At 36.0% G+C, this 15,005-nt stretch overlaps 1 pseudogene; it reads right to left on the bottom strand.

Moving 5' to 3' along the window:
• The window catches only part of LOC101677290, an 81,747-nt pseudogene extending 71,397 nt beyond the window's left edge, over nt 1-10,350 (bottom strand).
• Between the last annotated feature and the right edge of the window lie 4,655 nt (nt 10,351-15,005).

Genomic DNA, 15,005 nt, shown 5'->3' with positions numbered 1-15,005 from the left:
CAATCGAATCTGAAGTTCTGGTCCATGACCTCTGGAGTGATATTTTCGTTGAGTATAAGTGTCCTCATGTAAGAAGCACAAATATCATACATATTCTTAAGAGACATTCAAATTATAAAACACTGCTAACTAAACTATAACGTACCTTGAATTTTGCAGTATATCTTAATTTCAGAAATCTTTTTTATTTTATTTTTTTATTTATTTGACAGACAGTGATCACAAGTAGGCAGAGAGGCAGGCAGAGAAAGGAAGGAAAAGCAAGCTCTCTGCTGAGCAGAGAGCCCGATGCGGGGCTTGATCCCAGTACTCTGGGATCATGACCTGAGCCGAAGGCAGAGGCTTGACCCATTGAGCCACCCAGGCACCCCTTAATTTCAGAAATCTTAATACCTGCCACTTTCGCAGCCATCACATCAACAAAAGTGATTGTCACTGTCATTGGATGGTCAGGATAGCCTCTGTAGGTCTTCCCACCTGTGGTCTCACCTTACTCGCATGGTCCATGCACAACAGCCATTTTTCAAGAACCAAATCTGATATTTTCCTTGTAAAAACTTTCACTGATTTTCAACTTAGAATATGATTTCTAAAAATATTTTGAGGGGTGCCTGGATTGTTCAGTGGATTAAAGCCTCTGCCTTCTGCTCAGGTCATGATCCCAGGATCCTGGGATCACGCCCCGCATTGAGTTCTCTGCTTAGTGGGGAGCTCTCTCTGCCAACCTCTGTCTGTCTACTTGTGATTTCTGTCAAATAAATAAACAAAATCTTTTAAAAACATTTTTGATCATGGTCTGCAATATTTTGCAAGATCTAGCCCCTGACTTTCCCAAGCACTTGGTGGAAACATCTAACTTACTATGTCTCAGTTGTGTCCTAGCAAGTGAGTCAACTTGTCCTGCTTCTTATTATCATGTTTCTAAATGACCCCCTTGCCCTCTTGTTCTACTCAACCTCTCTAATCTTGTTAATCTTTATAGAAATTCAGCCTTCCCTGCCCTTTGGATTAGGTAAATGTCTTTTGTTTGAGACACTAATATTTTTGTGTCTGTCATAGAACTTCATAGAACTACGTAGATTTATCAGTGTAGTTGTTGAATCATTGGATGATACATATAATTAAATGTAAACTTTGATTGCACTGTAGCACACATGACAAAAAGAAATAAAACATAATGCGCAGTTAAAAATTATCAAAAATGGGGTGCTTGGGTGGCTCAGTTGGTTAAGTGTCTGACTCTTGATCTTAGCTCAGGTCTTGATCTCATGGTTGTGAGTTAGAGCCCCACGTTGGGCTACACACACACACACACACACACATACACACACACAAAAGGATTATCAAAAAGGAAACATTCATGTAACTACTAAGAGTTCTCAAGAAAAAGAACATCAGAGGACATGACAGAGCATCCACTCAACATGCCTACTTTAATCACTACGTCCTCAGTGATTTTGGTTACCCACTTTTCTTTTTATACCATAACGCAGGTATGGTTGTTTTGATCTTTTCAAATTTACAGTGTATTTGTGTTTATTTTATACTTAATGTTATTTTTGCATAATTAATCAGTTGCATAAGTAGTTTTTCCTCACTGATGTAAGAAAAGTTATCCAATCCTCTGTTTTTAATAGAACATATATAACATTATATTAGAAAATTTGAAATGAAATATAAAAATAAAACATTATGTTAGTTTTAGGTATAATGATAGCATAATGATTTGATATTTGTGTGTATATTGCAAGTTATCACTAGAATAAGTTAACATCCATCATAACACATAATAGATATTTTTCTTGTGATGTGATCTACTCTTACTGACTTTCAAATGCACAACACAGCATTATTAACTACAGTTACATCTTTTAAAAATATATTTCCCTCTTCCACATCATTATATTCTCACATATGATATTTGTGGGGTTTTTTTCTTTGCATTTACACTTAGTGCTATAATTCATGTAAAATTCATCTTTGATATCTTCATACACACTCCATTGTCACCCCAATCACAAATCACATGTCCGTGTATATGGATCTGTTTCTGGGCCTTTTATTCTGTTCTATTTGCCTATTTATCTAACAGTGCTTCAATAGGACACTCTTAAATACTGTGTTTTCAAAAGAATATTTAGTAGAGAATCTGATCCCACCTTCTACTTCCTCCTTAGGAGTATTTCTCTTTGTTGCTCTTTTAAATTTCTATATAAATTGTAGACTGAACTCATCAAATTCTAAAAAAAATGAAAAAAACTGGGATTTTTGTATAGTTGCACCTGTTTTTTTGTTTATTATTTATCTTATTTTCTGTGGGACTTTGTTTCAGTTGATTATGAGATACATGAAAAAGCTTTAGAGATCATTTGTGGATAATCATAATTTGTAGGATCCTGCTACCTTCCATTTGACATGACTTAAGTATGATATTTAAAGGTAGCCATGGATGCTAGAAATGCATTTTTACCTTAACCCAGTTACAAAGAATAATATGATTTAGGTTAAGCTTCATTTCCTTTTAAGTCTAGTATATTTCCGGCTCACTCTTTCTTTAGGGCAGAGGTTGGCCAATTATAGACTGTGGGTCAAATACGCCAGGTGCTTGATTTTATAAATAAGGTTTTAGGAAACACAGTGATGTCCATCTATTTACATTGTCAGTGCTTGCATTTCTGTGACTAAAGCAGAACTAGGCAGTTGCTACAGACAGTACGGCCCACAAAGCCTGAAATATTTAGTGTCTAGCCCTTTAAAGAAAATACTTGTTAACTTCTGTTTTAGGGTACAGTGCTTTATGGTCTACACAAAGGGTGGGCGTCAATAAGGGTTTACCCCTTTGGCATGATCTGGATTTCAATTGTATCCTCCAGCCCCTGGAGCCTGCTACAATCACTGCTCAGTATCTCGCCCTCTATTCAGGAAATGGCAGATGCCCCATGTAGAAAAGATATCCCAGTGCTAAGTTCAATTACTAGTGTTTCCTTCTCTTACTTCTCTGCTTTATATTCATTATGCTGTAGCATTCCTATGTCTTCAAAGACATTTTAAAAACATATTTTCCAGTATTTCTCACCATTCTTAGTAAAAAGGTTGGTAGACATTACACAATATGCCATCAGTATAGGCAGAATAGTCTAATTTTAAAACATCTGTATCTGGGGCACCCAGGTGGCTCAGTTAAGTGTTTGACTCTTGATTTTGGCTCAGGTCATGATCTCAGAGTCGTGGGATCGAGCCCTGTGTCAGGCTCCACACTGAGCATCGAGACAGCTTGAGATTCCCTCTCCTTCTCTTTCTGCCCCTCCCTGCTCACACTCTCTAAATACATATTTACATTACATACATACATACATATTACATATATACATACATATTTTTAAAAAACATAAAAATCTGTCTTTTGATGACATCATCTTCATGAAGTTCGGGATTGTGTTCCTGTTCTTTGTAGAAATGTATCTCTAGACTCTACAGTAAAATTTGATCATGTTAAATAAATGGGTGTGGAGTGATATGTAACCGTAGAACTCAGGTGCTTTCCTTACCCAGGGCTCTTGTTGCACAGAGCATTACTTCCCCCTGAACCACCTGCCATCAGTGGAAGCAAGGACAGGCAAGAGCTTGATAAATACTATTTATAATATAAAATATTAATAATCCTAAGCTGCAACAAGATTGTACTTTATGAGAACTGTAAAGCTGGACTTTATTGGTTAAACACTTGACTTTATTAAACTGCTCATGGTTGTTAAAACCCAAGAACTTGTTTAAAACTTTGGAAAAGTGCCTTTTCTCCTTCTGGGAATAAATCTTTCATATAAATAATAAGTAGGCTTAATGCTTCCCCTCTGAGAGAAGACCCAGATGTCTGTAGAATAGAGCTTTAGTTCCAAATAAGATTCATTTTTCCGAGGGTCTATAATTGTAATTCAAGAGCTTTTGAGTTGATTCCATAGTGGAATGCAAGAGGGTCTTATAAATAGACTCTTTTTAAAGATTTTAATTTATATGAAGTGGTCATTCATGTTATAGGGTCAATTAATCAATCTATGAGATAGAAGAAATATCACATGTGCTATCACATGTTCAGGAAAGTTCTGAAGAGTGTGGTATAACTCTGAGGATATGCTAACATGGATTTTCAGGTTATGCATATTTAACAGAATATAATGCAGGTAATTTGTGTAATATTCATTACAAAATCGTATTAGTTTTAAGATGTTCTGATGATGATATGATCGGTACATCCAATGGTGTTTTAAAATGTTCTGATGATGATGTGATTGGTACATCCAAAAAGAGTCAGAAAATTAAAAATAGAATAATTTTATCATTTTATTTTGACTCCTGAACTTAAAGAGACTCTCTAGGTAACTGTTTTGCGGTTAGAGGGTGAAAGTTCCAGACCTCTTCTTCCCTTCCCTTTCTTCTTCAGTAGAGTATTTGTAGGTACTGGAGAAGGATCTAGCTTATGTGATCCATTGGCAGCTGAGAGAAGACCAGATCCTCAGGATTCCTGTCGTGTTCACTGGATCTTCCTGCGATGGTTATGGAACTAGACTGACCTACCACTTGATCTTTTGAACATGGAGGAGCAATCCCTTGGCTACTTAGATTGGTTATACTGATTCCATTACTGCAAATGAAATTTAGTCTCTGATTCAACATTTGTGTCCTCTACAAGCATTCAGATATGCTGTTACGGAACACTACCTCAGTGTCACCTGGTTGAGCAGTCTGCACTTTCCAGGACCCTTGTGCCCCATGGGCAGGATCCTACTTTAGCTCCTTCACTTACTTTCCTTATGCTCACACTTCTGCATCATCTCTTTCGTAGTGTCATCAATCCTTTACTTATAGATTCCTTGAACTAAAAATTTTAAGTGTTTCTATATACATATTGGTGTATATATATATATATATACATATATATATATATGTATATATATATATATAATTTTTTTGCATAGAGCAAAACACCTAGAAGCATGCACATTAAATGCAAATAGTGCCTGTGCATAATCTAGTTCACTTGGCTTTCACATTTTTCACTTTCCTAAAACTCTATGTGATACTTTTGTATTCAAAGAAAAGAGAAATAAGGGAACGAAATGAGCCAAATGCTTCATTAGAAAGCTGATAAAGGACATAGCTTGTTTGCTAAGTGTATGCAAATGATAACTTCGTTAGAAAACCAAATAAGTGATAATTAAAATAAAAATCTTTGCCTTTTTTACCTAACAAATCAGAACATATTATGCCCATTATTTTTCTGCTATGAGACATTTTTGAGCTTTGGGTGAAGACAAATTGTAATGGCAATCCAAGATCAGGGAGGTCAGATTGTTTTGATTCCCTCAGGATTCATTAGGAAACATATCCACTGAGGAGTAATTTCATCCATTAATGGGTAAATAAAATAATTATGTTTTAAGGTGATCATTTGGCAGTCTCACCAATATCATAATGTCAGTAACACAACAGTGATATAGGACAGCAGAAGCACAATCGAAAGGGGACACTGTGACTCATCTCTGGTTCTTGTCTTGTGGAGTTGTGGGCCTTGATTTTCCAAATTTATATTCCAGGAAAGCTGGAAATTGCGCTGACATATGAAATTTTACTCTTTTAAGTGACTAAAACTAATTCTATTTTATATCATGCTATGTATATCGGAAGCAAAACTAAGCTACATTAAACTAACTAAACTTAGAAAGCATTTATGCTGAGCACCTCAGTCCTTGCCTGTCTGCCTTCGGCTCAGGTCATGATACCAGAGTCCTGGGATCAAGGCCCTCATTGGGCTCCCTGCTCAGCCGGGAGCCTGCTTCTCTTTCTCCCACTTTCCCTGCTTGTGTTCCCTCTCTTGCTGTGTCTCTCTCTGTCAAATAAATAAAATCTTAAAAACAAACAAACAAACAAAAAAACATTTGTACAGCTAAAACTGCCCTTCTGACTTCCATGGTTAATAACATCGTTTCACATGTTTACAAGTTGCTGTGAGAGTAGATCTTAAACATTCTTATCACAAGAAAAAAATGTTTGTGTGATGACTGTTAACTAATGTTTTTGTGATAATCATTTTGCAATATATAGAAATGCTGAATCATTATGTTGCACATCTGAAACTACCTGTCAAGTTTATCTAAATTTTTTTAAAAAGTGGTTCTAGAGGGGAAAAAAAAGGAAGTGTGTTCTAGAGTAGATGCTAACTAAATTTCTATGACTCCAAAGAACTCAAAGCTAAATAGCATAAAAAGTATTTTTGTAAGTCTCAATTTTTGAAATAGTTTCAGATTTCAGAAAATTTGCGATAATAGTGAAAAGAATCCCCACATACAATTTTCTGGATTCCTTTATTTTTAATATTAATTATATTTGCTTTATAGTGTTTTCTCTATACATACACACTCCTACATATAAAATATATGTATAAAATAAAATTTACATATATCTTAACCCATTGAGAATAAGTTGAGGTTTGAGGACATAATGCTGCCATTTACATGTAAAAGTTATGTATGTTTCCTAGGAATAAGGGCATTCTTTTACATAGCTTCAGATTCAAATAAGGTCATTTAATGATTCACACTCTAATAAAATCGACATCTTTTGTTCACATTTCATAAATTATCCTTAAAAATTCCTCATAAAAACAGAATCTCTCTTGTCTGTTTAGCTCAGTCGGTGGGGCGTGCCACTCTTGATTTCAGAATTATGAATTTGAGGCCCACACTGGGCGTAGAGATTACTTAAAAATAAATTCAGAAAGAAGAGAAAAGAAAAGAAAGAAAGAAAGAGAGTAGGAGGGAGGGAGGGAGGAAGGAAGGGAAAGAAACATTTGCTCAGGTTACATGTTGTATTTGGTTGTCATGTCTTTCTAGTTTAATTTAGAAGAATTCCTCAGTCTTACCCTGTATTTATTGCATGACCTTGAGATTTGTGAAGACCACTGGTCAGTTATTTATTTATTTGTCTTAGAATGTTCTAGATTTGGCCTTTGCCTGAGGTTTTCACAGGATTTGATAGAAGTTTTACATTTTTGCAGACATAGCACAAAAGTGATTGTGTCCTCAAATGCATCGTATCAGGAACCAGCTGTGGTTGGTTCACGCCCTTGCTGATGTCATTAACTTTAATATTTTAGGAGCATATTTGAGAACAGGGAGATATCTGATCCATCATCAGTTTTTACTAGGATGTGTCAAATGATTTTCTAACCACTTTGTTATTATTCCACTTATTAGCTGACATTCTATTACAAGGAAGAGCATGTCTTTCTTTCATTTATTTATTTCAGGATTGACTATTCCTATTTCATTCGGTGGATTCTAATCAATGTGATACAGTCCGTTCATGTAATCACTTACTTTTACACTGAAATTATCCCAGACTCGGTTAGTGGGAGCTTCTTCAAGCTGATGTCTGTGTTCTCATGAGGATTCTCTGTCATTCTTTGAGCAAGTGTTTGCTTTCTGGAATGAGAAGCTGTTCCAGGTTCTTTGTGTATTTCCTGCTCCAGTGCTGGAAAAACTTTTCTAAGGAGCCCAGCTTATGTTAAGTAAATGGCATTTATAAATTCATACCTGTGTGCCAGGTGTGTTCATTGCTCCTGGGGTGCTATTGCTTTCATTCCCTCACAGTGGGCAGAAATAGAAAATGCATATTTTTACAACCACTTGTGATCCTGACGAAGCAAGTAATATGCTTATGCCAGGAGTCTGAGGCATACCTGAAATGAAGTCAGTGAATAAGAAAACATCATAAAGCTGCATGGAAGTCTATGAATTATTACCTTGAAATATCCTTTGACTCTTCACCTTAAAATACCCTCCATAATATGCTCAACATAATAGTATTAATTATTCTCCGAGATGGAGTCAAATTATGTAGAACACTTTAATATTAAAAGAAACTCCTCTAATTTTGGCATCTTCCAAATATTTAACCAAATCATTTAGGTTAAATGATTGTTCATGTGGAATTAAATTTTACAATTCCTATCTGGTAGATTCTGACACATTAGCCAAAACTCAAAAATTAATATGAAAAGAATCATTCCTAAAGTGAGCCTTTCCCTTTGTAGAATTTTATTTCAAAGGAAAGATTTTCAAACACCAAAAATTATCTTCTCTCTGGTTTGCTGTTCCTAAAAGCCAAATATATATATTTTTCTTTTTAATAAGAAAGATTTCAGGAAGATGAATCTTGAAGAATGTATGTATAGCTCCATAAAAATAAAAAGAACAAATTTTCTGTCAAATATGAACTTATTTATTAACATATTTCTGAGAAGTTACTTTCCTGAGAGAGACAGAATCCCTCAGCTCATAATTTATAAGACTGATAGTGTACAAGGGTATACTTTAGAAACCCATTATAGCACTGACATAAAAAGAACATTTCAGCACAAGTTTGTAATAAAGCTTACACCAAAGAAAACGCATATTCTGATGTTCTAACATTGCTTCAGAAAGTAGGAATGTTTGAGCATTGTTTGAAGATTTCTGTAAAAAAAAAAAAACCAAAACCTGAATATGGCTCAAAAAATATCTCACAAAACAAACTGAGGGTTGCTGGGGGGAGGGGGTTTGGGAGAAGGGGGTGGGATTATGGACATTGGGGAGGGTATGTACTTTGGTGAGTGCTGTGAAGTGTGTAAACCTGGTGATTCACAGACCTGTACCCCTGGGGATAAAAATATATGTTTATAAAAAATAAAAAATTATATAAAAAAAAATCTTGAGAGCATAACTGCTCATAAATCTTTAAATAAGATTACTTCTAGATTTTTGACCAAGAGCTAGAAGTGGGTGCTATACTAAAAAGCAATGCTATACAATAAAATATAAAGTAAAATGAACTCCTCTATTCTTGAGATACTATTTGGATTTGATCAGAGACTTGGCAAAATGTTCATTTTCATATCAAATCTTAGGTATGTAATTCCATTAATTGAATGGATTTACATTTGTATTGAGTGTTTATTGGAAGGGACCAATCCATCCTTAAATGATACAGTATCCTAACCAAATTATTTTTGATTATGTGAGAAGGATGATTCTTGGTTTCTATATTTTAAAATTAATATATTCATACATGATTATTTAAGTAAAAGAGGCCTTTATTTTATTTTATTTTATTTTATTTTATTTATTTATTTTAGAGAGAGAGGGAGGGAACACAAACAGGTGGAAGACCACAGGGAGACTCAAGCAGACTCCTTGCTGAGCATGGAGATGGACTGGGGGTTTGATCTCACGACCCTGAGGTCATGACCTGAGCTGAATCAAGAGTTGGGTGCTTAACCAACTGAGCCACCCAGGGACCCCAAAAGAAGGCCTTTTGAATAAAACCTAATTTTCGGGGAATACTTTATGATTGTTTTATTAGTTTACGTTTTCTTGTATTTATACAGGAAATTGAAATGAATTGGTTTTTTTTTCTGCACTTGTTTTATTTTATTTTATTTTATTTTATTTTATTAACATACAATATATTATTTGTTTCAGGGCTACAGGTCTGTGAATCTTACACAATTCATAGCACCCACCATAGCACATACCCTCCCCAATTCTTTTTTTTTTTAAGAATTTATTGATTTGACAGACAGTAAGAGAAGGAGAGAGAGCAAAAGCAGGGGGAGCAGCAGAGGGAAAGGGGGAAAGGGGGAAGCAGGCTCCTTGCTCAGCAGGGAACCTGATGCTGGACTTAATCCCAGGACCCTGAGATCATGACTTGAACCAAAGGCAGAGGCTTAACCCCCTGAGCCACTCCCCTCCCCAATTCTTTCTTTCTTTCTTTTTTTTTTTTTTTTAAGATTTTATTTATTTATTTGACAGAGAGATCACAAGTAAGCAGAGAGGCAGGCAGAGAGAGAGAGAGGGGGAAGCAGGCTCCCTGCTGAGCAGAGAGCCGGATGAGGGGCTCGATCCCAAGACCCTGGGATCATGACCCAAGCGGAAGGCAGAGGCTTAACCCACTGAGCCACCCAGGTGCCCCGACCCCTCCCCAATTCTTAACAGTAAATTTATATTCACTGAAATTTCTTCCCTTGTAAGATCTCTTGCTAGCTTTGATTTTTAATGGATTACTATAGTATAATAACAAAATTACTTAAACAACATTGAAGATATTTTATTACTCGTGATATATGTTTTCCTTATGTTGATTTACATATATAGTCAAATGGGATTAGTTAGAAAATGCCCCAGGAGGTGTGACTCCGAGAACTGCTGCAGTTCTTACCTGTGTTAGGTTTTCTTCTTGTGCCAGATGCTGTTTCTCCTCAGCATCTTCTGATGATCCAAGGCGTCCCACATAGGCTTTTCCCTTCATCATCTGCATGGAGATACTGCATCTTATAATCAGTAAGGCTGAAAAACTTAGTCTCTCTGCCCAACTTCTCAAAGATTAGACATGAATTATAAGATGCCTTTTAAGATTGCTTTGTTAAAAAAAATAAATTTGCCTTCTTTTTTTTTTTTAAAGATTTTATTTATTTATTTGACAGAGAGAAATCACAAGTAGGCAGAGAGGCAGGCAGAGAGAGAGGAGGAAGCAGGCTCCCTGCTGAGCAGAGAGCCCGATGCGGGACTCGATCCCATGACCCCGAGATCATGACCTGAGCCGAAGGCAGCGGCTTAACCCACTGAGCCACCCAGGTGCCCCAAATTTGCCTTCTTAATAAGGCTTTATTTTTCTCCAAATATGCATGTCACTTACTCTTTTTTTTAAAAAAACTGTGTTTATTTATTTGAGAAAGAGAGAGGGAGAGTTGGGGAGAGGATCTGAGGGAGAGGGTCAAGCAGACTCCACACTGAGCGTGGAACACCATTCAGGGCTGGATCTCACGACCCTGAGATCATGACCCGACTCAAAATCCAGAGTCAGTTGCTCAACTGACTGAGCCACCCAGGTGCCCCATGCATGTCACTTACTCTTGATTCAATAATGGCTTATATTTCATTTGCACCTCAGCCCAAATGCACCCCAGATTCTCTGTTGAGTCTGAGTCCTCAAAGACATTATCAGTGTTAAAATCAGAGTTCTAAACTTTTACTTGAAAATCCTTGAAAACATACAAGTGAGGGCTTTGGGTTTTTTGTTTGTTTGTTTGCTTCATTTTTTTTTTTTCATTTTGTTTTTCCTTTTCAGAAAGAATTAAGAGAGGAATAAAGTAGGAAGTAGGTGACACTTCCTACTTGTATTACTGTTATTCTGAAAATAAGATCTGTCACCCACTGGTACCTTTCAGACAATATATTGAGTTGTTTGTTTGTTTTTTTAATCTGAGAAATGAATAATAATTGATTTTGCCTTTTTATTAAAAATCTATTGAACTATAATAGCTTATTTTCCCACACAGTAATATTGTTGAGCTCATTTGTTCTCAAGTATTTGAAGTGTAGTTTTGTTGCTTACTTCTAGCAATGACAAAATGGCAACACTGGTTTTGTTCATTGAGTTTAATTTTTCTTAGTAATCAGTTTTGTTGCATTTGATTCCTGGATCAGAACTGTGTTCTACTGATAGCATAGTTCAATGAGTATCATTTCTCAGTGACAGTGAGTATTTGATGTTAGTCCGATGCTTTTCTTTTTTTCTTTTCTGCCAAAATTCTTGGTTTCCTTTCTTGGTATCATAACCTTGTTCCCCCTGCTGAGACACCAGTTATATTTTGGATATCTATAACGCAGCCATTCATGTTAGGGTACCAGACTCCACTGTATTTCACCCTGATAAGGTATAACAGTAATGACCTACAAGTAAGTTACATCTTGTTTAAGTACTGTTGTGACCAAAAGTTAAAATAAATACTTCTAACCAGACTCTTATTGAAAAATGTTAATACAAATTTGGAATATGGGGGAAAAAGCATAAATTTTCAGTTACTAAAGAGGATTGTGGTTCATCATATATATATATATATTTATATGTATATATATAATATATTTATAGATATATTCATCATGCATATAGGTGTATATATAAGAATATATTTAATCCTGAGATGCAAAGAATAAACTTTTTATATATTTAACAGACATATAAATATCACTTAAAATTTATAGAAAATTATAATGTGTTTATTAAGGTCCAGAGAAGTATAGTTTTGGAATTGAATTTTAATATTAAATCTCTCAGTTACTAAGCATCAGGTGTGGTGAAGTTCTCAGAATCTCATGCTATCTTCTCCATATCTACAATATGAGGATATTGATAGCATGCATCTCAAAGAGTTTTTGAAAGGTTTATGTTTTCAAGTTTTTGTTTAAATTCCAGCTAGTTCACACACAGTGTAATATTAGTGTCAGGTGTACAATATAGTGGTTCAACACTTGACCACAATATCTTGTGCTTTATTCCCATCTCCTATTTCCCCCATCCTCCCCTGAGCTCCCCTCTGCTGACTATCAGTGTGTTCTCTATAGTTAAAAACCTGTTGCTTGGTTTGGCTCCCTCTCTCCTTCCCCCCACCACTTTGCTTGTTTGTTTTGTTTACTAAATTCCATATGTGAGGGAAATCATATGGTATTTGTCTTTCTCTGATTGGCTTATTCCACTTAGCATTATACTCTCTAGTGCCATCCCTGTTGCAAATGGCAAGATTTCATTCTTTTTGATGGCTGAGTAATATTCTCTCTCTCTCTCTCTCTCACACACACACACACATACACACTCTTTATCCATTCTTCTATTGATGGACACTTGGGCTGTTTCCATAATTTGGTTACTGTAGATAATGCTGCTATAAACATTGTAAGTAATGCTGCAAAGAATAGATGCTATACATCTGTCCCTTTGATTTAATATTTTCGTATTTTTGAGTAAATACTAGTAGTGCAATTGCTGGGTAATAGGGTAGTTCTATTTTTAACTTTTTCAGGGAAGTCCATACTGTCTTCCGGAGTGGCTGTACTAGTTTGCATTCCCACCAACAGTGCAAGAGGGTTCCTCTTTCTCCACATCCTCGCCAACACTTTGTTTTTTCTTGTGTTGTTGATATAAGCATTCTGACGGGTGTGAGGTGATACCTCATTGTGGTCTTGATTTGTATTTCCCTAAAATAATAAGTGATGTTGAACATCTTTTCATGTGTTTGTTGGCTGTCTGTATGTCTTTTTTGGAAAAATGTCTGTTTATGTCTTCTGTCCATTTTTTAATTGGATTCATTTTTCAGGTGTTGAGGCTTAAATGGAGTAATGAATACTAGGTTTGTAATTGCACACAAGAGAGATAGACAGTAAATGTTGTTATAATTATTACCATTATTAGTAGAAGTAATAATTATAGAATAAAATGCAAAATTTACAGGACTGAGAAATAAATTAATAAATAAATTTCATTTGTATTTATTTTATCTGTAACTATGGTCACATTCTCCCTTTACCTTTCAGCTTTACTCCTCCCTCCTTTTGACTTCTTGTGAACAGGGCAGTGATTTTCCTGATTGTTGTGTATCATATCAAGAGTATTTCTGTAATTGTTTGTTTGGATTTATAGTAATTTGAGGTTCACAGACAAAAAAAAATCTAGCTTGAATGGTTTCACTAATTCACACCTCTCTACTCTTATCCTGGCTTGTGAGGGATCTTGAGAAAAATAACTCACCTCCTGGCAAAGGAAAAGAGGAAGATTAAGGCAACAGGAAAACAGAAAACAAAACAAAGCCAAAACAATCTGTATCACAAAACCTTTTCCTGCCTGTCATTTAAATCAAAGCTTGATGATGGATTGGTGACAATGTCTTTAAACTTTTCATATTTTTGACATTTTGTTTATTATTTCCATAAGAGCACTTGATTTTGCCAAACTAATTTCAACATTTTGGGAAGACAGTGTAGCTGAGGTGAGGTTAATTCAAACAGTGGAAGGACCAAAAGTACATATGAGGATAAGACTGAAATTCAAAAATACTCACCCAAACCCTAATTCAACCATGGCATTCACTTATCTCCTGTTTCTGCTTTCAGTAGCTTGTTATGAGTAAGCGATGTGTTTTAACAATAACGTTCTGCATGTTTCCTCTTTTAGCATACCAGCCTATACAGACCATTGTATGATTTGCTGGACTAATGGAAGGTTGTTGAACTAAAGATTTGTGAAGTATCTTTCTTCCAGCTGGGAGCAAATGCCTCCTATCTTGGGGCATACAGTTTTGTTTTTAAGGACTTTTCTTTTTTCATTTCAGAGAGTAAGAATCATGACACAACTGTGTTCACACTGAAACTCACAGAATCCAGTGAGTGCGCCCAGAGATGCCACAATTTCAGCTGTGATGATTCTTGTGCACAGAGATGGAAGAAGTCTGTGAAGCAGTTGATGTGCCTTAACGTGGGCTCTGTGGGGCTGAGCTTTGGAGCAACTGTGAGCCCCCAAGGAAATGTCATTAGTCAGTCTATGTGCACTCCCAGGAAGACAGGATGGCGGTCTGCCCTAGCATCTGCGCTTACTTTCCACTGAGTCACTCTGATCTCTCCTGAACTCACCCACTCTTCCCTAAAATCCTGCATTTCAAAATATGCGGTCGACTGCAGAGCACTCCCCGAGTGAAATAAATAGGAATCTGCAAACTAAAAATAATAGATAATATGGTATGGTAATTGTCAGCCTACTCAATCTTCTCAGGCTGCTCTCTACAGCTTTTAAATGTATGTGTATGTGTGTGTGTGTGTGTAATTTTTTTTTCCCCTTCTGCCATCTGCTCTAGTCCAGTGAGAGTATTTCCTGCTGTGCCTCTCCTGCTCCTTCAAGTCCTCCCATGCCAACTCACTGACATTCTTTTAGATCCTTTAGCATAGCTCCTTTTATTCCACAGTGCTTCTTCCCTCCTATTTCATGGCTTAGTATCACCAGCCCACACATCCAACGTTGCAAAGATGTCCAGTCTTTTCAAGACTTGCTACTGGCATAATCTGATAGATACACCAACAAGCTTGTGTGTTTTTGAGAATAAAATGGGATTATCAGGCAGAAAGGCACAACAGCAAACAAGAGAT

This window comes from Mustela putorius, unplaced genomic scaffold, assembly GCF_011764305.1.
Source record: "Mustela putorius furo isolate JIRA1106 unplaced genomic scaffold, ASM1176430v1.1 tig00001118_pilon_pilon_pilon, whole genome shotgun sequence".
NCBI classification, from domain to species: domain Eukaryota; kingdom Metazoa; phylum Chordata; class Mammalia; order Carnivora; family Mustelidae; genus Mustela; species Mustela putorius.
Note: the sequence above shows the minus strand (reverse complement) of the source record. Positions and strands in the feature narration are given on the sequence as shown.